Here is a 23,397-nt window from a genome sequence, read left to right on the forward strand (position 1 = left end):
CATTTTATAGAGAATCAGATTTCGAATAAGGAAAAGTCAACCGTAACCGCGTAACTCGTACCCGTGAGAAAAAAATCGAAAAAATCTGTTTCGAATGCCATGATTTTTCTGAGTCATTTTTCCAAGGGAGGGTACTGTGGATTTTCGACAAAAAAAAATTTCAAGCTAAAAGGAAACCATTAGGTGCATTTTATAGAGAATCAGATTTCGAATAAGAAAATGTCAACCGTAACCGCGTAACTCGTACCCGTGAGAAAAAAATCGAAAAAATCTGTTTCGAATGCCATGATTTTCCTGAGTCATTTTTCCAAGGGAGGGTACTGTGGATTTTCGACAAAAAAAAATTTCAAGCTAAAAGGAAACCATTAGGTGCATTTTATAGAGAATCAGATTTCGAATAAGAAAATGTCAACCGTAACCGCGTAACTCGTACCCGTGAGAAAAAAATCGAAAAAATCTGTTTCGAATGCCATGATTTTTCTGAGTCATTTTTCCAAGGGAGGGTACTGTGGATTTTCGAGAAAAAAAAATTTCAAGCTAAAAGGAAACCATTAGGTGCATTTTATAGAGAATCAGATTTCCAATAAGAAAAAGTCAACCGCAACCGCGTAACTCGTACCCGTGAGAAAAAAATCGAAAAAATCTCTTTCGAATGCCATGATTTTTCTGAGTCATTTTTCCAAGGGAGGGTACTGTGGATTTTCGAGAAAAAAAAATTTCAAGCTAAAAGGAAACCATTAGGTGCATTTTATAGAGAATCAGATTTCGAATAAGGAAAAGTCAACCGTAACCGCGTAACTCGTACCCGTGAGAAAAAAATCGAAAAAATCTGTTTCGAATGCCATGATTTTTCTGAGTCATTTTTCCAAGGGAGGGTACTGTGGATTTTCGACAAAAAAAAATTTCAAGCTAAAAGGAAACCATTAGGTGCATTTTATAGAGAATCAGATTTCGAATAAGAAAAAGTCAACCGTAACCGCGTAACTCGTACCCGTGAGAAAAAAATCGAAAAAATCTGTTTCGAATGCCATGATTTTTCTGAGTCATTTTTCCAAGGGAGGGTACTGTGGATTTTCGACAAAAAAAAATTTCAAGCTAAAAGGAAACCATTAGGTGCATTTTATAGAGAATCAGATTTCGAATAAGAAAAAGTCAACCGTAACCGCGTAACTCGTACCCGTGAGAAAAAAATCGAAAAAATCTGTTTCGAATGCCATGATTTTTCTGAGTCATTTTTCCAAGGGAGGGTACTGTGGATTTTCGAGAAAAAAAAATTTCAAGCTAAAAGGAAACCATTAGGTGCATTTTATAGAGAATCAGATTTCGAATAAGAAAATGTCAACCGTAACCGCGTAACTCGTACCCGTGAGAAAAAAATCGAAAAAATCTGTTTCGAATGCCATGATTTTTCTGAGTCATTTTTCCAAGGGAGGGTACTGTGGATTTTCGACAAAAAAAAATTTCAAGCTAAAAGGAAACCATTAGGTGCATTTTATAGAGAATCAGATTTCGAATAAGAAAAAGTCAACCGTAACCGCGTAACTCGTACCCGTGAGAAAAAAATCGAAAAAATCTGTTTCGAATGCCATGATTTTCCTGAGTCATTTTTCCAAGGGAGGGTACTGTGGATTTTCGACAAAAAAAAATTTCAAGCTAAAAGGAAACCATTAGGTGCATTTTATAGAGAATCAGATTTCGAATAAGAAAATGTCAACCGTAACCGCGTAACTCGTACCCGTGAGAAAAAAATCGAAAAAATCTGTTTCGAATGCCATGATTTTTCTGAGTCATTTTTCCAAGGGAGGGTACTGTGGATTTTCGAGAAAAAAAAATTTCAAGCTAAAAGGAAACCATTAGGTGCATTTTATAGAGAATCAGATTTCCAATAAGAAAAAGTCAACCGCAACCGCGTAACTCGTACCCGTGAGAAAAAAATCGAAAAAATCTCTTTCGAATGCCATGATTTTTCTGAGTCATTTTTCCAAGGGAGGGTACTGTGGATTTTCGAGAAAAAAAAATTTCAAGCTAAAAGGAAACCATTAGGTGCATTTTATAGAGAATCAGATTTCCAATAAGAAAAAGTCAACCGTAACCGCGTAACTCGTACCCGTGAGAAAAAAATCGAAAAAATCTGTTTCGAATGCCATGATTTTTCTGAGTCATTTTTCCAAGGGAGGGTACTGTGGATTTTCGACAAAAAAAAATTTCAAGCTAAAAGGAAACCATTAGGTGCATTTTATAGAGAATCAGATTTCGAATAAGAAAAAGTCAACCGTAACCGCGTAACTCGTACCCGTGAGAAAAAAATCGAAAAAATCTGTTTCGAATGCCATGATTTTTCTGAGTCATTTTTCCAAGGGAGGGTACTGTGGATTTTCGAGAAAAAAAAAATTCCAGCTAAAAGGAAACCATTAGGTGCATTTTATAGAGAATCAGATTTCGAATAAGAAAAAGTCAACCGTAACCGCGTAACTCGTACCCGTGAGAAAAAAATCGAAAAAATCTGTTTCGAATGCCATGATTTTGCTGAGTCATTTTTCCAAGGGAGGGTACTGTGGATTTTCGACAAAAAAAAATTTCAAGCTAAAAGGAAACCATTAGGTGCATTTTATAGAGAATCAGATTTCGAATAAGAAAAAGTCAACCGTAACCACGTAACTCGTACCCGTGAGAAAAAAATCGAAAAAATCTGTTTCGAATGCCATGATTTTCCTGAGTCATTTTTCCAAGGGAGGGTACTGTGGATTTTCGACAAAAAAAAATTTCAAGCTAAAAGGAAACCATTAGGTGCATTTTATAGAGAATCAGATTTCGAATAAGAAAAAGTCAACCGTAACCGCGTAACTCGTACCCGTGAGAAAAAAATCGAAAAAATCTGTTTCGAATGCCATGATTTTTCTGAGTCATTTTTCCAAGGGAGGGTACTGTGGATTTTCGACAAAAAAAAATTTCAAGCTAAAAGGAAACCATTAGGTGCATTTTATAGAGAATCAGATTTCGAATAAGAAAAAGTCAACCGTAACCGCGTAACTCGTACCCGTGAGAAAAAAATCGAAAAAATCTGTTTCGAATGCCATGATTTTTCTGAGTCATTTTTCCAAGGGAGGGTACTGTGGATTTTCGAGAAAAAAAAAATTCCAGCTAAAAGAAAACCATTAGGTGCATTTTATAGAGAATCAGATTTCGAATAAGAAAAAGTCAACCGTAACCGCGTAACTCGTACCCGTGAGAAAAGAATCGAAAAAATCTGTTTCGAATGCCATGATTTTTCTGAGTCATTTTTCCAAGGGAGGGTACTGTGGATTTTCGAGAAAAAAAAATTTCAAGCTAAAAGGAAACCATTAGGTGCATTTTATAGAGAATCAGATTTCGAATAAGAAAATGTCAACCGTAACCGCGTAACTCGTACCCGTGAGAAAAAAATCGAAAAAATCTGTTTCGAATGCCATGATTTTTCTGAGTCATTTTTCCAAGGGAGGGTACTGTGGATTTTCGACAAAAAAAAATTTCAAGCTAAAAGGAAACCATTAGGTGCATTTTATAGAGAATCAGATTTCGAATAAGAAAAAGTCAACCGTAACCGCGTAACTCGTACCCGTGAGAAAAAAATCGAAAAAATCTGTTTCGAATGCCATGATTTTTCTGAGTCATTTTTCCAAGGGAGGGTACTGTGGATTTTCGACAAAAAAAAATTTCAAGCTAAAAGGAAACCATTAGGTGCATTTTATAGAGAATCAGATTTCGAATAAGAAAAAGTCAACCGTAACCGCGTAACTCGTACCCGTGAGAAAAAAATCGAAAAAATCTGTTTCGAATGCCATGATTTTTCTGAGTCATTTTTCCAAGGGAGGGTACTGTGGATTTTCGAGAAAAAAAAAATTTCAAGCTAAAAGGAAACCATTAGGTGCATTTTATAGAGAATCAGATTTCGAATAAGAAAAAGTCAACCGTAACCGCGTAACTCGTACCCGTGAGAAAAAAATCGAAAAAATCTGTTTCGAATGCCATGATTTTTCTGAGTCATTTTTCCAAGGGAGGGTACTGTGGATTTTCGACAAAAAAAAATTTCAAGCTAAAAGGAAACCATTAGGTGCATTTTATAGAGAATCAGATTTCGAATAAGAAAAAGTCAACCGTAACCGCGTAACTCGTACCCGTGAGAAAAAAATCGAAAAAATCTGTTTCGAATGCCATGATTTTTCTGAGTCATTTTTCCAACGGAGGGTACTGTGGATTTTCGAGAAAAAAAAAATTTCAAGCTAAAAGGAAACCATTAGGTGCATTTTATAGAGAATCAGATTTCGAATAAGAAAATGTCAACCGTAACCGCGTAACTCGTACCCGTGAGAAAAAAATCGAAAAAATCTGTTTCGAATGCCATGATTTTTCTGAGTCATTTTTCCAAGGGAGGGTACTGTGGATTTTCGAGAAAAAAAAATTTCAAGCTAAAAGGAAACCATTAGGTGCATTTTATAGAGAATCAGATTTCGAATAAGAAAAAGTCAATCGTAACCGCGTAACTCGTACCCGTGAGAAAAAAATCGAAAAAATCTGTTTCGAATGCCATGATTTTTCTGAGTCATTTTTCCAAGGGAAGGTACTGTGGATTTTCGAGAAAAAAAAATTTCAAGCTAAAAGGAAACCATTAGGTGCATTTTATAGAGAATCAGATTTCGAATAAGGAAAAGTCAACCGTAACCGCGTAACTCGTACCCGTGAGAAAAAAATCGAAAAAATCTGTTTCGAATGCCATGATTTTTGTGAGTCATTTTTCCAAGGGAGGGTACTGTGGATTTTCGACAAAAAAAAATTTCAAGCTAAAAGGAAACCATTAGGTGCATTTTATAGAGAATCAGATTTCGAATAAGAAAAAGTCAACCGTAACCGCGTAACTCGTACCCGTGAGAAAAAAATCGAAAAAATCTGTTTCGAATGCCATGATTTTTCTGAGTCATTTTTCCAAGGGAGGGTACTGTGGATTTTCGACAAAAAAAAATTTCAAGCTAAAAGGAAACCATTAGGTGCATTTTATAGAGAATCAGATTTCGAATAAGAAAAAGTCAACCGTAACCGCGTAACTCGTACCCGTGAGAAAAAAATCAAAAAAATCTGTTTCGAATGCCATGATTTTTCTGAGTCATTTTTCCAAGGGAGGGTACTGTGGATTTTCGAGAAAAAAAAAATTTCAAGCTAAAAGGAAACCATTAGGTGCATTTTATAGAGAATCAGATTTCGAATAAGAAAATGTCAACCGTAACCGCGTAACTCGTACCCGTGAGAAAAAAATCGAAAAAATCTGTTTCGAATGCCATGATTTTTCTGAGTCATTTTTCCAAGGGAGGGTACTGTGGATTTTCGACAAAAAAAAATTTCAAGCTAAAAGGAAACCATTAGGTGCATTTTATAGAGAATCAGATTTCGAATAAGAAAATGTCAACCGTAACCGCGTAACTCGTACCCGTGAGAAAAAAATCGAAAAAATCTCTTTCGAATGCCATGATTTTTCTGAGTCATTTTTCCAAGGGAGGGTACTGTGGATTTTCGACAAAAAAAAATTTCAAGCTAAAAGGAAACCATTAGGTGCATTTTATAGAGAATCAGATTTCGAATAAGAAAAAGTCAACCGTAACCGCGTAACTCGTACCCGTGAGAAAAAAATCGAAAAAATCTGTTTCGAATGCCATGATTTTTCTGAGTCATTTTTCCAAGGGAGGGTACTGTGGATTTTCGACAAAAAAAAATTTCAAGCTAAAAGGAAACCATTAGGTGCATTTTATAGAGAATCAGATTTCGAATAAGAAAAAGTCAACCGTAACCGCGTAACTCGTACCCGTGAGAAAAAAATCGAAAAAATCTGTTTCGAATGCCATGATTTTTCTGAGTCATTTTTCCAAGGGAGGGTACTGTGGATTTTCGAGAAAAAAAAAATTTCAAGCTAAAAGGAAACCATTAGGTGCATTTTATAGAGAATCAGATTTCGAATAAGAAAAAGTCAACCGTAACCGCGTAACTCGTACCCGTGAGAAAAAAATCGAAAAAATCTGTTTCGAATGCCATGATTTTTCTGAGTCATTTTTCCAAGGGAGGGTACTGTGGATTTTCGACAAAAAAAAATTTCAAGCTAAAAGGAAACCATTAGGTGCATTTTATAGAGAATCAGATTTCGAATAAGAAAAAGTCAACCGTAACCGCGTAACTCGTACCCGTGAGAAAAAAATCGAAAAAATCTGTTTCGAATGCCATGATTTTTCTGAGTCATTTTTCCAAGGGAGGGTACTGTGGATTTTCGAGAAAAAAAAAATTTCAAGCTAAAAGGAAACCATTAGGTGCATTTTATAGAGAATCAGATTTCGAATAAGAAAAAGTCAACCGTAACCGCGTAACTCGTACCCGTGAGAAAAAAATCGAAAAAATCTGTTTCGAATGCCATGATTTTTCTGAGTCATTTTTCCAAGGGAGGGTACTGTGGATTTTCGACAAAAAAAAATTTCAAGCTAAAAGGAAACCATTAGGTGCATTTTATAGAGAATCAGATTTCGAATAAGAAAAAGTCAACCGTAACCGCGTAACTCGTACCCGTGAGAAAAAAAATCGAAAAAATCTGTTTCGAATGCCATGATTTTCCTGAGTCATTTTTCCAAGGGAGGGTACTGTGGATTTTCGACAAAAAAAAATTTCAAGCTAAAAGGAAACCATTAGGTGCATTTTATAGAGAATCAGATTTCGAATAAGAAAAAGTCAACCGTAACCGCGTAACTCGTACCCGTGAGAAAAAAATCGAAAAAATCTGTTTCGAATGCCATGATTTTTCTGAGTCATTTTTCCAAGGGAGGGTACTGTGGATTTTCGAGAAAAAAAAATTTCAAGCTAAAAGGAAACCATTAGGTGCATTTTATAGAGTATCAGATTTCGAATAAGGAAAAGTCAACCGTAACCGCGTAACTCGTACCCGTGAGAAAAAAATCGAAAAAATCTGTTTCGAATGCCATGATTTTTCTGAGTCATTTTTCCAAGGGAGGGTACTGTGGATTTTCGAGAAAAAAAAATTCCAGCTAAAAGGAAACCATTAGGTGCATTTTATAGAGAATCAGATTTCGAATAAGGAAAAGTCAACCGTAACCGCGTAACTCGTACCCGTGAGAAAAAAATCGAAAAAATCTGTTTCGAATGCCATGATTTTTCTGAGTCATTTTTCCAAGGGAGGGTACTGTGGATTTTCGAGAAAAAAAAAATTTCAAGCTAAAAGGAAACCATTAGGTGCATTTTATAGAGAATCAGATTTCGAATAAGAAAATGTCAACCGTAACCGCGTAACTCGTACCCGTGAGAAAAAAATCGAAAAAATCTGTTTCGAATGCCATGATTTTTCTGAGTCATTTTTCCAAGGGAGGGTACTGTGGATTTTCGACAAAAAAAAATTTCAAGCTAAAAGGAAACCATTAGGTGCATTTTATAGAGAATCAGATTTCGAATAAGAAAAAGTCAATCGTAACCGCGTAACTCGTACCCGTGAGAAAAAAATCGAAAAAATCTGTTTCGAATGCCATGATTTTTCTGAGTCATTTTTCCAAGGGAGGGTACTGTGGATTTTCGAGAAAAAAAAATTTCAAGCTAAAAGGAAACCATTAGGTGCATTTTATAGAGAATCAGATTTCGAATAAGGAAAAGTCAACCGTAACCGCGTAACTCGTACCCGTGAGAAAAAAATCGAAAAAATCTGTTTCGAATGCCATGATTTTTCTGAGTCATTTTTCCAAGGGAAGGTACTGTGGATTTTCGAGAAAAAAAAATTTCAAGCTAAAAGGAAACCATTAGGTGCATTTTATAGAGAATCAGATTTCGAATAAGGAAAAGTCAACCGTAACCGCGTAACTCGTACCCGTGAGAAAAAAATCGAAAAAATCGGTTTCGAATGCCATGATTTTTGTGAGTCATTTTTCCAAGGGAGGGTACTGTGGATTTTCGACAAAAAAAAATTTCAAGCTAAAAGGAAACCATTAGGTGCATTTTATAGAGAATCAGATTTCGAATAAGAAAAAGTCAACCGTAACCGCGTAACTCGTACCCGTGAGAAAAAAATCGAAAAAATCTGTTTCGAATGCCATGATTTTTCTGAGTCATTTTTCCAAGGGAGGGTACTGTGGATTTTCGACAAAAAAAAATTTCAAGCTAAAAGGAAACCATTAGGTGCATTTTATAGAGAATCAGATTTCGAATAAGAAAAAGTCAACCGTAACCGCGTAACTCGTACCCGTGAGAAAAAAATCAAAAAAATCTGTTTCGAATGCCATGATTTTTCTGAGTCATTTTTCCAAGGGAGGGTACTGTGGATTTTCGAGAAAAAAAAAATTTCAAGCTAAAAGGAAACCATTAGGTGCATTTTATAGAGAATCAGATTTCGAATAAGAAAATGTCAACCGTAACCGCGTAACTCGTACCCGTGAGAAAAAAATCGAAAAAATCTGTTTCGAATGCCATGATTTTTCTGAGTCATTTTTCCAAGGGAGGGTACTGTGGATTTTCGACAAAAAAAAATTTCAAGCTAAAAGGAAACCATTAGGTGCATTTTATAGAGAATCAGATTTCGAATAAGAAAATGTCAACCGTAACCGCGTAACTCGTACCCGTGAGAAAAAAATCGAAAAAATCTCTTTCGAATGCCATGATTTTTCTGAGTCATTTTTCCAAGGGAGGGTACTGTGGATTTTCGAGAAAAAAAAAATTTCAAGCTAAAAGGAAACCATTAGGTGCATTTTATAGAGAATCAGATTTCGAATAAGAAAATGTCAACCGTAACCGCGTAACTCGTACCCGTGAGAAAAAAATCGAAAAAATCTGTTTCGAATGCCATGATTTTCCTGAGTCATTTTTCCAAGGGAGGGTACTGCGGATTTTCGACAAAAAAAAATTTCAAGCTAAAAGGAAACCATTAGGTGCATTTTATAGAGAATCAGATTTCGAATAAGAAAATGTCAACCGTAACCGCGTAACTCGTACCCGTGAGAAAAAAATCGAAAAAATCTCTTTCGAATGCCATGATTTTTCTGAGTCATTTTTCCAAGGGAGGGTACTGTGGATTTTCGAGAAAAAAAAATTTCAAGCTAAAAGGAAACCATTAGGTGCATTTTATAGAGAATCAGATTTCCAATAAGAAAAAGTCAACCGCAACCGCGTAACTCGTACCCGTGAGAAAAAAATCGAAAAAATCTCTTTCGAATGCCATGATTTTTCTGAGTCATTTTTCCAAGGGAGGGTACGGTGGATTTTCGACAAAAAAAAATTTCAAGCTAAAAGGAAACCATTAGGTGCATTTTATAGAGAATCAGATTTCGAATAAGAAAAAGTCAACCGTAACCGCGTAACTCGTACCCGTGAGAAAAAAATCAAAAAAATCTGTTTCGAATGCCATGATTTTTCTGAGTCATTTTTCCAAGGGAGGGTACTGTGGATTTTCGACAAAAAAAAATTTCAAGCTAAAAGGAAACCATTAGGTGCATTTTATAGAGAATCAGATTTCGAATAAGAAAATGTCAACCGTAACCGCGTAACTCGTACCCGTGAGAAAAAAATCGAAAAAATCTCTTTCGAATGCCATGATTTTTCTGAGTCATTTTTCCAAGGGAGGGTACTGTGGATTTTCGAGAAAAAAAAATTTCAAGCTAAAAGGAAACCATTAGGTGCATTTTATAGAGAATCAGATTTCCAATAAGAAAAAGTCAACCGCAACCGCGTAACTCGTACCCGTGAGAAAAAAATCGAAAAAATCTCTTTCGAATGCCATGATTTTTCTGAGTCATTTTTCCAAGGGAGGGTACTGTGGATTTTCGAGAAAAAAAAATTTCAAGCTAAAAGGAAACCATTAGGTGCATTTTATAGGGAATCAGATTTCGAATAAAAAAAAGTCAACCGTCACCGCGTAACTCGCACCCGTGAGGAAAAAATCGAAAAAATCTGTTTCGAATGCCATGATTTTTCTGAGTCATTTTTCCAAGGGAAGGTACTGTGGATTTTCGAGAAAAAAAAATTTCAAGCTAAAAGGAAACCATTAGGTGCATTTTATAGAGAATCAGATTTCGAATAAGGAAAAGTCAACCGTAACCGCGTAACTCGTACCCGTGAGAAAAAAATCGAAAAAATCTGTTTCGAATGCCATGATTTTTCTGAGTCATTTTTCCAAGGGAGGGTACTGTGGATTTTCGACAAAAAAAAATTTCAAGCTAAAAGGAAACCATTAGGTGCATTTTATAGAGAATCAGATTTCGAATAAGAAAAAGTCAACCGTAACCGCGTAACTCGTACCCGTGAGAAAAAAATCGAAAAAATCTGCTTCGAATGCCATGATTTTTCTGAGTCATTTTTCCAAGGGAGGGTACTGTGGATTTTCGAGAAAAAAAAAATTTCAAGCTAAAAGGAAACCATTAGGTGCATTTTATAGAGAATCAGATTTCGAATAAGAAAATGTCAACCGTAACCGCGTAACTCGTACCCGTGAGAAAAAAAATCGAAAAAATCTGTTTCGAATGCCATGATTTTTCTGAGTCATTTTTCCAAGGGAGGGTACTGTGGATTTTCGACAAAAAAAAATTTCAAGCTAAAAGGAAACCATTAGGTGCATTTTATAGAGAATCAGATTTCGAATAAGAAAAAGTCAACCGTAACCGCGTAACTCGTACCCGTGAGAAAAAAATCGAAAAAATCTGTTTCGAATGCCATGATTTTTCTGAGTCATTTTTCCAAGGGAGGGTACTGTGGATTTTCGAGAAAAAAAAAATTTCAAGCTAAAAGGAAACCATTAGGTGCATTTTATAGAGAATCAGATTTCGAATAAGAAAAAGTCAACCGTAACCGCGTAACTCGTACCCGTGAGAAAAAAATCGAAAAAATCTGTTTCGAATGCCATGATTTTTCTGAGTCATTTTTCCAAGGGAGGGTACTGTGGATTTTCGACAAAAAAAAATTTCAAGCTAAAAGGAAACCATTAGGTGCATTTTATAGAGAATCAGATTTCGAATAAGAAAAAGTCAACCGTAACCGCGTAACTCGTACCCGTGAGAAAAAAAATCGAAAAAATCTGTTTCGAATGCCATGATTTTTCTGAGTCATTTTTGCAAGGGAGGGTACTGTGGATTTTCGACAAAAAAAAATTTCAAGCTAAAAGGAAACCATTAGGTGCATTTTATAGAGAATCAGATTTCGAATAAGAAAAAGTCAACCGTAACCGCGTAACTCGTACCCGTGAGAAAAAAATCGAAAAAATCTGTTTCGAATGCCATGATTTTTCTGAGTCATTTTTCCAAGGGAGGGTACTGTGGATTTTCGACAAAAAAAAATTTCAAGCTAAAAGGAAACCATTAGGTGCATTTTATAGAGTATCAGATTTCGAATAAGGAAAAGTCAACCGTAACCGCGTAACTCGTACCCGTGAGAAAAAAATCGAAAAAATCTGTTTCGAATGCCATGATTTTTCTGAGTCATTTTTCCAAGGGAGGGTACTGTGGATTTTCGAGAAAAAAAAAATTTCAAGCTAAAAGGAAACCATTAGGTGCATTTTATAGAGAATCAGATTTCGAATAAGAAAAAGTCAACCGTAACCGCGTAACTCGTACCCGTGAGAAAAAAATCGAAAAAATCTGTTTCGAATGCCATGATTTTTCTGAGTCATTTTTCCAAGGGAGGGTACTGTGGATTTTCGACAAAAAAAAATTTCAAGCTAAAAGGAAACCATTAGGTGCATTTTATAGAGAATCAGATTTCGAATAAGAAAAAGTCAACCGTAACCGCGTAACTCGTACCCGTGAGAAAAAAAATCGAAAAAATCTGTTTCGAATGCCATGATTTTCCTGAGTCATTTTTCCAAGGGAGGGTACTGTGGATTTTCGACAAAAAAAAATTTCAAGCTAAAAGGAAACCATTAGGTGCATTTTATAGAGAATCAGATTTCGAATAAGAAAAAGTCAACCGTAACCGCGTAACTCGTACCCGTGAGAAAAAAATCGAAAAAATCTGTTTCGAATGCCATGATTTTTCTGAGTCATTTTTCCAAGGGAGGGTACTGTGGATTTTCGAGAAAAAAAAATTTCAAGCTAAAAGGAAACCATTAGGTGCATTTTATAGAGTATCAGATTTCGAATAAGGAAAAGTCAACCGTAACCGCGTAACTCGTACCCGTGAGAAAAAAATCGAAAAAATCTGTTTCGAATGCCATGATTTTTCTGAGTCATTTTTCCAAGGGAGGGTACTGTGGATTTTCGAGAAAAAAAAATTCCAGCTAAAAGGAAACCATTAGGTGCATTTTATAGAGAATCAGATTTCGAATAAGGAAAAGTCAACCGTAACCGCGTAACTCGTACCCGTGAGAAAAAAATCGAAAAAATCTGTTTCGAATGCCATGATTTTTCTGAGTCATTTTTCCAAGGGAGGGTACTGTGGATTTTCGACAAAAAAAAATTTCAAGCTAAAAGGAAACCATTAGGTGCATTTTATAGAGAATCAGATTTCGAATAAGAAAAAGTCAATCGTAACCGCGTAACTCGTACCCGTGAGAAAAAAATCGAAAAAATCTGTTTCGAATGCCATGATTTTTCTGAGTCATTTTTCCAAGGGAGGGTACTGTGGATTTTCGAGAAAAAAAAATTTCAAGCTAAAAGGAAACCATTAGGTGCATTTTATAGAGAATCAGATTTCGAATAAGGAAAAGTCAACCGTAACCGCGTAACTCGTACCCGTGAGAAAAAAATCGAAAAAATCTGTTTCGAATGCCATGATTTTTCTGAGTCATTTTTCCAAGGGAAGGTACTGTGGATTTTCGAGAAAAAAAAATTTCAAGCTAAAAGGAAACCATTAGGTGCATTTTATAGAGAATCAGATTTCGAATAAGGAAAAGTCAACCGTAACCGCGTAACTCGTACCCGTGAGAAAAAAATCGAAAAAATCGGTTTCGAATGCCATGATTTTTGTGAGTCATTTTTCCAAGGGAGGGTACTGTGGATTTTCGACAAAAAAAAATTTCAAGCTAAAAGGAAACCATTAGGTGCATTTTATAGAGAATCAGATTTCGAATAAGAAAAAGTCAACCGTAACCGCGTAACTCGTACCCGTGAGAAAAAAATCGAAAAAATCTGTTTCGAATGCCATGATTTTTCTGAGTCATTTTTCCAAGGGAGGGTACTGTGGATTTTCGACAAAAAAAAATTTCAAGCTAAAAGGAAACCATTAGGTGCATTTTATAGAGAATCAGATTTCGAATAAGAAAAAGTCAACCGTAACCGCGTAACTCGTACCCGTGAGAAAAAAATCAAAAAAATCTGTTTCGAATGCCATGATTTTTCTGAGTCATTTTTCCAAGGGAGGGTACTGTGGATTTTCGAGAAAAAAAAAATTTCAAGCTAAAAGGAAACCATTAGGTGCATTTTATAGAGAATCAGATTTCGAATAAGAAAATGTCAACCGTAACCGCGTAACTCGTACCCGTGAGAAAAAAATCGAAAAAATCTGTTTCGAATGCCATGATTTTTCTGAGTCATTTTTCCAAGGGAGGGTACTGTGGATTTTCGACAAAAAAAAATTTCAAGCTAAAAGGAAACCATTAGGTGCATTTTATAGAGAATCAGATTTCGAATAAGAAAATGTCAACCGTAACCGCGTAACTCGTACCCGTGAGAAAAAAATCGAAAAAATCTCTTTCGAATGCCATGATTTTTCTGAGTCATTTTTCCAAGGGAGGGTACTGTGGATTTTCGAGAAAAAAAAAATTTCAAGCTAAAAGGAAACCATTAGGTGCATTTTATAGAGAATCAGATTTCGAATAAGAAAATGTCAACCGTAACCGCGTAACTCGTACCCGTGAGAAAAAAATCGAAAAAATCTGTTTCGAATGCCATGATTTTCCTGAGTCATTTTTCCAAGGGAGGGTACTGCGGATTTTCGACAAAAAAAAATTTCAAGCTAAAAGGAAACCATTAGGTGCATTTTATAGAGAATCAGATTTCGAATAAGAAAATGTCAACCGTAACCGCGTAACTCGTACCCGTGAGAAAAAAATCGAAAAAATCTCTTTCGAATGCCATGATTTTTCTGAGTCATTTTTCCAAGGGAGGGTACTGTGGATTTTCGAGAAAAAAAAATTTCAAGCTAAAAGGAAACCATTAGGTGCATTTTATAGAGAATCAGATTTCCAATAAGAAAAAGTCAACCGCAACCGCGTAACTCGTACCCGTGAGAAAAAAATCGAAAAAATCTCTTTCGAATGCCATGATTTTTCTGAGTCATTTTTCCAAGGGAGGGTACGGTGGATTTTCGACAAAAAAAAATTTCAAGCTAAAAGGAAACCATTAGGTGCATTTTATAGAGAATCAGATTTCGAATAAGAAAAAGTCAACCGTAACCGCGTAACTCGTACCCGTGAGAAAAAAATCAAAAAAATCTGTTTCGAATGCCATGATTTTTCTGAGTCATTTTTCCAAGGGAGGGTACTGTGGATTTTCGACAAAAAAAAATTTCAAGCTAAAAGGAAACCATTAGGTGCATTTTATAGAGAATCAGATTTCGAATAAGAAAATGTCAACCGTAACCGCGTAACTCGTACCCGTGAGAAAAAAATCGAAAAAATCTCTTTCGAATGCCATTATTTTTCTGAGTCATTTTTCCAAGGGAGGGTACTGTGGATTTTCGAGAAAAAAAATTTTCAAGCTAAAAGGAAACCATTAGGTGCATTTTATAGAGAATCAGATTTCCAATAAGAAAAAGTCAACCGCAACCGCGTAACTCGTACCCGTGAGAAAAAAATCGAAAAAATCTCTTTCGAATGCCATGATTTTTCTGAGTCATTTTTCCAAGGGAGGGTACTGTGGATTTTCGAGAAAAAAAAATTTCAAGCTAAAAGGAAACCATTAGGTGCATTTTATAGGGAATCAGATTTCGAATAAAAAAAAGTCAACCGTCACCGCGTAACTCGCACCCGAGAGGAAAAAATCGAAAAAATCTGTTTCGAATGCCATGATTTTTCTGAGTCAATTTTTCCAAGGGAAGGTACTGTGGATTTTCGAGAAAAAAAAATTTCAAGCTAAAAGGAAACCATTAGGTGCATTTTATAGAGAATCAGATTTCGAATAAGGAAAAGTCAACCGTAACCGCGTAACTCGTACCCGTGAGAAAAAAATCGAAAAAATCTGTTTCGAATGCCATGATTTTTCTGAGTCATTTTTCCAAGGGAGGGTACTGTGGATTTTCGACAAAAAAAAATTTCAAGCTAAAAGGAAACCATTAGGTGCATTTTATAGAGAATCAGATTTCGAATAAGAAAAAGTCAACCGTAACCGCGTAACTCGTACCCGTGAGAAAAAAATCGAAAAAATCTGCTTCGAATGCCATGATTTTTCTGAGTCATTTTTCCAAGGGAGGGTACTGTGGATTTTCGAGAAAAAAAAAATTTCAAGCTAAAAGGAAACCATTAGGTGCATTTTATAGAGAATCAGATTTCGAATAAGAAAATGTCAACCGTAACCGCGTAACTCGTACCCGTGAGAAAAAAAATCGAAAAAATCTGTTTCGAATGCCATGATTTTTCTGAGTCATTTTTCCAAGGGAGGGTACTGTGGATTTTCGACAAAAAAAAATTTCAAGCTAAAAGGAAACCATTAGGTGCATTTTATAGAGAATCAGATTTCGAATAAGAAAAAGTCAACCGTAACCGCGTAACTCGTACCCGTGAGAAAAAAATCGAAAAAATCTGTTTCGAATGCCATGATTTTTCTGAGTCATTTTTCCAAGGGAGGGTACTGTGGATTTTCGAGAAAAAAAAATTTCAAGCTAAAAGGAAACCATTAGGTGCATTTTATAGAGAATCAGATTTCGAATAAGGAAAAGTCAACCGTAACCGCGTAACTCGTACCCGTGAGAAAAAAATCGAAAAAATCTGTTTCGAATGCCATGATTTTTCTGAGTCATTTTTCCAAGGGAGGGTAGTGTGAATTTTCGAGAAAAAAAAATTTCAAGCTAAAAGGAAACCATTAGGTGCATTTTATAGAGAATCAGATTTCGAATAAAAAAAAGTCAACCGTAACCGCGTAACTCGCACCCGTGAGGAAAAAATCGAAAAAATCAGTTTCGAATGCCATGATTTTACTGAGTCATTTTTCCAAGGGAGGGTACTGTGGATTTTCGACAAAAAAAAATTTCAAGCTAAAAGGAAACCATTAGGTGCATTTTATAGAGAATCAGATTTCGAATAAGAAAAAGTCAACCGTAACCGCGTAACTCGTACCCGTGAGAAAAAAATCAAAAAAATCTGTTTCGAATGCCATGATTTTTCTGAGTCATTTTTCCAAGGGAGGGTACTGTGGATTTTCGAGAAAAAAAAAATTTCAAGCTAAAAGGAAACCATTAGGTGCATTTTATAGAGAATCAGATTTCGAATAAGAAAATGTCAACCGTAACCGCGTAACTCGTACCCGTGAGAAAAAAATCGAAAAAATCTGTTTCGAATGCCATGATTTTTCTGAGTCATTTTTCCAAGGGAGGGTACTGTGGATTTTCGACAAAAAAAAATTTCAAGCTAAAAGGAAACCATTAGGTGCATTTTATAGAGAATCAGATTTCGAATAAGAAAATGTCAACCGTAACCGCGTAACTCGTACCCGTGAGAAAAAAATCGAAAAAATCTCTTTCGAATGCCATGATTTTTCTGAGTCATTTTTCCAAGGGAGGGTACTGTGGATTTTCGACAAAAAAAAAATTTCAAGCTAAAAGGAAACCATTAGGTGCATTTTATAGAGAATCAGATTTCGAATAAGAAAATGTCAACCGTAACCGCGTAACTCGTACCCGTGAGAAAAAAATCGAAAAAATCTGTTTCGAATGCCATGATTTTCCTGAGTCATTTTTCCAAGGGAGGGTACTGTGGATTTTCGACAAAAAAAAATTTCAAGCTAAAAGGAAACCATTAGGTGCATTTTATAGAGAATCAGATTTCGAATAAGAAAATGTCAACCGTAACCGCGTAACTCGTACCCGTGAGAAAAAAATCGAAAAAATCTCTTTCGAATGCCATGATTTTTCTGAGTCATTTTTCCAAGGGAGGGTACTGTGGATTTTCGAGAAAAAAAAATTTCAAGCTAAAAGGAAACCATTAGGTGCATTTTATAGAGAATCAGATTTCCAATAAGAAAAAGTCAACCGCAACCGCGTAACTCGTACCCGTGAGAAAAAAATCGAAAAAATCTCTTTCGAATGCCATGATTTTTCTGAGTCATTTTTCCAAGGGAGGGTACTGTGGATTTTCGACAAAAAAAAATTTCAAGCTAAAAGGAAACCATTAGGTGCATTTTATAGAGAATCAGATTTCGAATAAGAAAATGTCAACCGTAACCGCGTAACTCGTACCCGTGAGAAAAAAATCGAAAAAATCTGTTTCGAATGCCATGATTTTCCTGAGTCATTTTTCCAAGGGAGGGTACTGTGGATTTTCGACAAAAAAAAATTTCAAGCTAAAAGGAAACCATTAGGTGCATTTTATAGAGAATCAGATTTCGAATAAGAAAATGTCAACCGTAACCGCGTAACTCGTACCCGTGAGAAAAAAATCGAAAAAATCTCTTTCGAATGCCATGATTTTTCTGAGTCATTTTTCCAAGGGAGGGTACTGTGGATTTTCGAGAAAAAAAAATTTCAAGCTAAAAGGAAACCATTAGGTGCATTTTATAGAGAATCAGATTTCCAATAAGAAAAAGTCAACCGCAACCGCGTAACTCGTACCCGTGAGAAAAAAATCGAAAAAATCTCTTTCGAATGCCATGATTTTTCTGAGTCATTTTTCCAAGGGAGGGTACGGTGGATTTTCGACAAAAAAAAATTTCAAGCTAAAAGGAAACCATTAGGTGCATTTTATAGAGAATCAGATTTCCAATAAGAAAAAGTCAACCGCAACCGCGTAACTCGTACCCGTGAGAAAAAAATCGAAAAAATCTCTTTCGAATGCCATGATTTTTCTGAGTCATTTTTCCAAGGGAGGGTACTGTGGATTTTCGAGAAAAAAAAATTTCAAGCTAAAAGGAAACCATTAGGTGCATTTTATAGGGAATCAGATTTCGAATAAAAAAAAGTCAACCGTCACCGCGTAACTCGCACCCGTGAGGAAAAAATCGAAAAAATCTGTTTCGAATGCCATGATTTTTCTAAGTCATTTTTCCAAGGGAAGGTACTGTGGATTTTCGAGAAAAAAAAATTTCAAGCTAAAAGGAAACCATTAGGTGCATTTTATAGAGAATCAGATTTCGAATAAGGAAAAGTCAACCGTAACCGCGTAACTCGTACCCGTGAGAAAAAAATCGAAAAAATCTGTTTCGAATGCCATGATTTTTCTGAGTCATTTTTCCAAGGGAGGGTACTGTGGATTTTCGACAAAAAAAAATTTCAAGCTAAAAGGAAACCATTAGGTGCATTTTATAGAGAATCAGATTTCGAATAAGAAAAAGTCAACCGTAACCGCGTAACTCGTACCCGTGAGAAAAAAATCGAAAAAATCTGCTTCGAATGCCATGATTTTTCTGAGTCATTTTTCCAAGGGAGGGTACTGTGGATTTTCGAGAAAAAAAAAATTTCAAGCTAAAAGGAAACCATTTGGTGCATTTTATAGAGAATCAGATTTCGAATAAGAAAATGTCAACCGTAACCGCGTAACTCGTACCCGTGAGAAAAAAAATCGAAAAAATCTGTTTCGAATGCCATGATTTTTCTGAGTCATTTTTCCAAGGGAGGGTACTGTGGATTTTCGACAAAAAAAAATTTCAAGCTAAAAGGAAACCATTAGGTGCATTTTATAGAGAATCAGATTTCGAATAAGAAAAAGTCAACCGTAACCGCGTAACTCGTACCCGTGAGAAAAAAATCGAAAAAATCTGTTTCGAATGCCATGATTTTTCTGAGTCATTTTTCCAAGGGAGGGTACTGTGGGTTTTCGAGAAAAAAAAATTTCAAGCTAAAAGGAAACCATTAGGTGCATTTTATAGAGAATCAGATTTCGAATAAGGAAAAGTCAACCGTAACCGCGTAACTCGTACCCGTGAGAAAAAAATCGAAAAAATCTGTTTCGAATGCCATGATTTTTCTGAGTCATTTTTCCAAGGGAGGGTAGTGTGAATTTTCGAGAAAAAAAAATTTCAAGCTAAAAGGAAACCATTAGGTGCATTTTATAGAGAATCAGATTTCGAATAAAAAAAAGTCAACCGTAACCGCGTAACTCGCACCCGTGAGGAAAAAATCGAAAAAATCAGTTTCGAATGCCATGATTTTACTGAGTCATTTTTCCAAGGGAGGGTACTGTGGATTTTCGACAAAAAAAAATTTCAAGCTAAAAGGAAACCATTAGGTGCATTTTATAGAGAATCAGATTTCGAATAAGAAAAAGTCAACCGTAACCGCGTAACTCGTACCCGTGAGAAAAAAATCAAAAAAATCTGTTTCGAATGCCATGATTTTTCTGAGTCATTTTTCCAAGGGAGGGTACTGTGGATTTTCGAGAAAAAAAAAATTTCAAGCTAAAAGGAAACCATTAGGTGCATTTTATAGAGAATCAGATTTCGAATAAGAAAATGTCAACCGTAACCGCGTAACTCGTACCCGTGAGAAAAAAATCGAAAAAATCTGTTTCGAATGCCATGATTTTTCTGAGTCATTTTTCCAAGGGAGGGTACTGTGGATTTTCGACAAAAAAAAATTTCAAGCTAAAAGGAAACCATTAGGTGCATTTTATAGAGAATCAGATTTCGAATAAGAAAATGTCAACCGTAACCGCGTAACTCGTACCCGTGAGAAAAAAATCGAAAAAATCTCTTTCGAATGCCATGATTTTTCTGAGTCATTTTTCCAAGGGAGGGTACTGTGGATTTTCGAGAAAAAAAAAATTTCAAGCTAAAAGGAAACCATTAGGTGCATTTTATAGAGAATCAGATTTCGAATAAGAAAATGTCAACCGTAACCGCGTAACTCGTACCCGTGAGAAAAAAATCGAAAAAATCTGTTTCGAATGCCATGATTTTCCTGAGTCATTTTTCCAAGGGAGGGTACTGTGGATTTTCGACAAAAAAAAATTTCAAGCTAAAAGGAAACCATTAGGTGCATTTTATAGAGAATCAGATTTCGAATAAGAAAATGTCAACCGTAACCGCGTAACTCGTACCCGTGAGAAAAAAATCGAAAAAATCTCTTTCGAATGCCATGATTTTTCTGAGTCATTTTTCCAAGGGAGGGTACTGTGGATTTTCGAGAAAAAAAAATTTCAAGCTAAAAGGAAACCATTAGGTGCATTTTATAGAGAATCAGATTTCCAATAAGAAAAAGTCAACCGCAACCGCGTAACTCGTACCCGTGAGAAAAAAATCGAAAAAATCTCTTTCGAATGCCATGATTTTTCTGAGTCATTTTTCCAAGGGAGGGTACTGTGGATTTTCGACAAAAAAAAATTTCAAGCTAAAAGGAAACCATTAGGTGCATTTTATAGAGAATCAGATTTCGAATCAGAAAAAGTCAACCGTAACCGCGTAACTCGTACCCGTGAGAAAAAAATCAAAAAAATCTGTTTCGAATGCCATGATTTTTCTGAGTCATTTTTCGAAGGGAGGGTACTGTGGATTTTCGACAAAAAAAAATTTCAAGCTAAAAGGAAACCATTAGGTGCATTTTATAGAGAATCAGATTTCGAATAAGAAAATGTCAACCGTAACCGCGTAACTCGTACCCGTGAGAAAAAAATCGAAAAAATCTCTTTCGAATGCCATGATTTTTCTGAGTCATTTTTCCAAGGGAGGGTACTGTGGATTTTCGAGAAAAAAAAATTTCAAGCTAAAAGGAAACCATTAGGTGCATTTTATAGAGAATCAGATTTCCAATAAGAAAAAGTCAACCGCAACCGCGTAACTCGTACCCGTGAGAAAAAAATCGAAAAAATCTCTTTCGAATGCCATGATTTTTCTGAGTCATTTTTCCAAGGGAGGGTACTGTGGATTTTCGAGAAAAAAAAATTTCAAGCTAAAAGGAAACCATTAGGTGCATTTTATAGGGAATCAGATTTCGAATAAGAAAATGTCAACCGTAACCGCGTAACTCCTACCCGTGAGAAAAAAATCGAAAAAATCTGTTTCGAATGCCATGATTTTTCTGAGTCATTTTTCCAAGGGAGGGTACTGTGGATTTTCGAGAAAAAAAAATTTCAAGCCAAAAAGAAACCATTAGGTGCATTTTTATAGAGAATCAGATTTCGAATAAGGAAAAGTCAACCGTAACCGCGTAACTCGTACCCGTGAGAAAAAAATCGAAAAAATCTCTTTCGAATGCCATGATTTTTCTGAGTCATTTTTCCAAGGGAGGGTACGGTGGATTTTCGAGAAAAAAAAATTTCAAGCTAAAAGGAAACCATTAGGCGCATTTTATAGAGAATCAGATTTCGAATAAAAAAAAGTCAACCGTCACCGCGTAACTCGCACCCGTGAGGAAAAAATCGAAAAAATCAGTTTCGAATGCCATGATTTTACTGAGTCATTTTTCCAAGGGAGGGTACTGTGGAATTTCGAGAAAAAAAAATTTCAAGCTAAAAGGAAACCATTAGGTGCATTTTATAGAGAATCAGATTTCGAATAAGGAAAAGTCAACCGTAACCGCGTAACTCGTACCCGTGAGAAAAAAATCGAAAAAATCTGTTTCGAATGCCATGATTTTTCTGAGTCATTTTTCCAAGGGAAGGTACTGTGGATTTTCGAGAAAAAAAAATTTCAAGCTAAAAGGAAACCATTAGGTGCATTTTATAGAGAATCAGATTTCGAATAAGGAAAAGTCAACCGTAACCGCGTAACTCGTACCCGTGAGAAAAAAATCGAAAAAATCTGTTTCGAATGCCATGATTTTTCTGAGTCATTTTTCCAAGGGAGGGTACTGTGGATTTTCGACAAAAAAAAAATTCAAGCTAAAAGGAAACCATTAGGTGCATTTTATAGAGAATCAGATTTCGAATAAGAAAAAGTCAACCGTAACCGCGTAACTCGTACCCGTGAGAAAAAAATCGAAAAAATCTGCTTCGAATGCCATGATTTTTCTGAGTCATTTTTCCAAGGGAGGGTACTGTGGATTTTCGAGAAAAAAAAAATTTCAAGCTAAAAGGAAACCATTAGGTGCATTTTATAGAGAATCAGATTTCGAATAAGAAAATGTCAACCGTAACCGCGTAACTCGTACCCGTGAGAAAAAAATCGAAAAAATCTGTTTCGAATGCCATGATTTTTCTGAGTCATTTTTCCAAGGGAGGGTACTGTGGATTTTCGACAAAAAAAAATTTCAAGCTAAAAGGAAACCATTAGGTGCATTTTATAGAGAATCAGATTTCGAATAAGAAAAAGTCAACCGTAACCGCGTAACTCGTACCCGTGAGAAAAAAATCGAAAAAATCTGTTTCGAATGCCATGATTTTTCTGAGTCATTTTTCCAAGGGAGGGTACTGTGGATTTTCGAGAAAAAAAAATTTCAAGCTAAAAGGAAACCATTAGGTGCATTTTATAGAGAATCAGATTTCGAATAAGGAAAAGTCAACCGTAACCGCGTAACTCGTACCCGTGAGAAAAAAATCGAAAAAATCTGTTTCGAATGCCATGATTTTTCTGAGTCATTTTTCCAAGGGAGGGTAGTGTGAATTTTCGAGAAAAAAAAATTTCAAGCTAAAAGGAAACCATTAGGTGCATTTTATAGAGAATCAGATTTCGAATAAAAAAAAGTCAACCGTAACCGCGTAACTCGCACCCGTGAGGAAAAAATCGAAAAAATCAGTTTCGAATGCCATGATTTTACTGAGTCATTTTTCCAAGGGAGGGTACTGTGGATTTTCGAGAAAAAAAAATTTCAAGCTAAAAGGAAACCATTAGGTGCATTTTATAGAGAATCAGATTTCGAATAAGAAAAAGTCAACCGTAACCGCGTAACTCGTACCCGTGAGAAAAAAATCGAAAAAATCTGTTTCGAATGCCATGATTTTTCTGAGTCATTTTTCCAAGGGAGGGTACTGTGGATTTTCGAGAAAAAAAAAATTTCAAGCTAAAAGGAAACCATTAGGTGCATTTTATAGAGAATCAGATTTCGAATAAGAAAAAGTCAACCGTAACCGCGTAACTCGTACCCGTGAGAAAAAAATCGAAAAAATCTGTTTCGAATGCCATGATTTTTCTGAGTCATTTTTCCAAGGGAGGGTACTGTGGATTTTCGAGAAAAAAAAAATTCCAGCTAAAAGGAAACCATTAGGTGCATTTTATAGAGAATCAGATTTCGAATAAGGAAAAGTCAACCGTAACCGCGTAACTCGTACCCGTGAGAAAAAAATCGAAAAAATCTGTTTCGAATGCCATGATTTTTCTGAGTCATTTT

The sequence above is a fragment of the Pholcus phalangioides genome, unplaced genomic scaffold (assembly GCF_987345545.1).
Source record: "Pholcus phalangioides strain wild (caught in Gottingen) unplaced genomic scaffold, Ppha-v1.0 ptg000010l_1, whole genome shotgun sequence".
NCBI lineage: Eukaryota > Metazoa > Arthropoda > Arachnida > Araneae > Pholcidae > Pholcus > Pholcus phalangioides.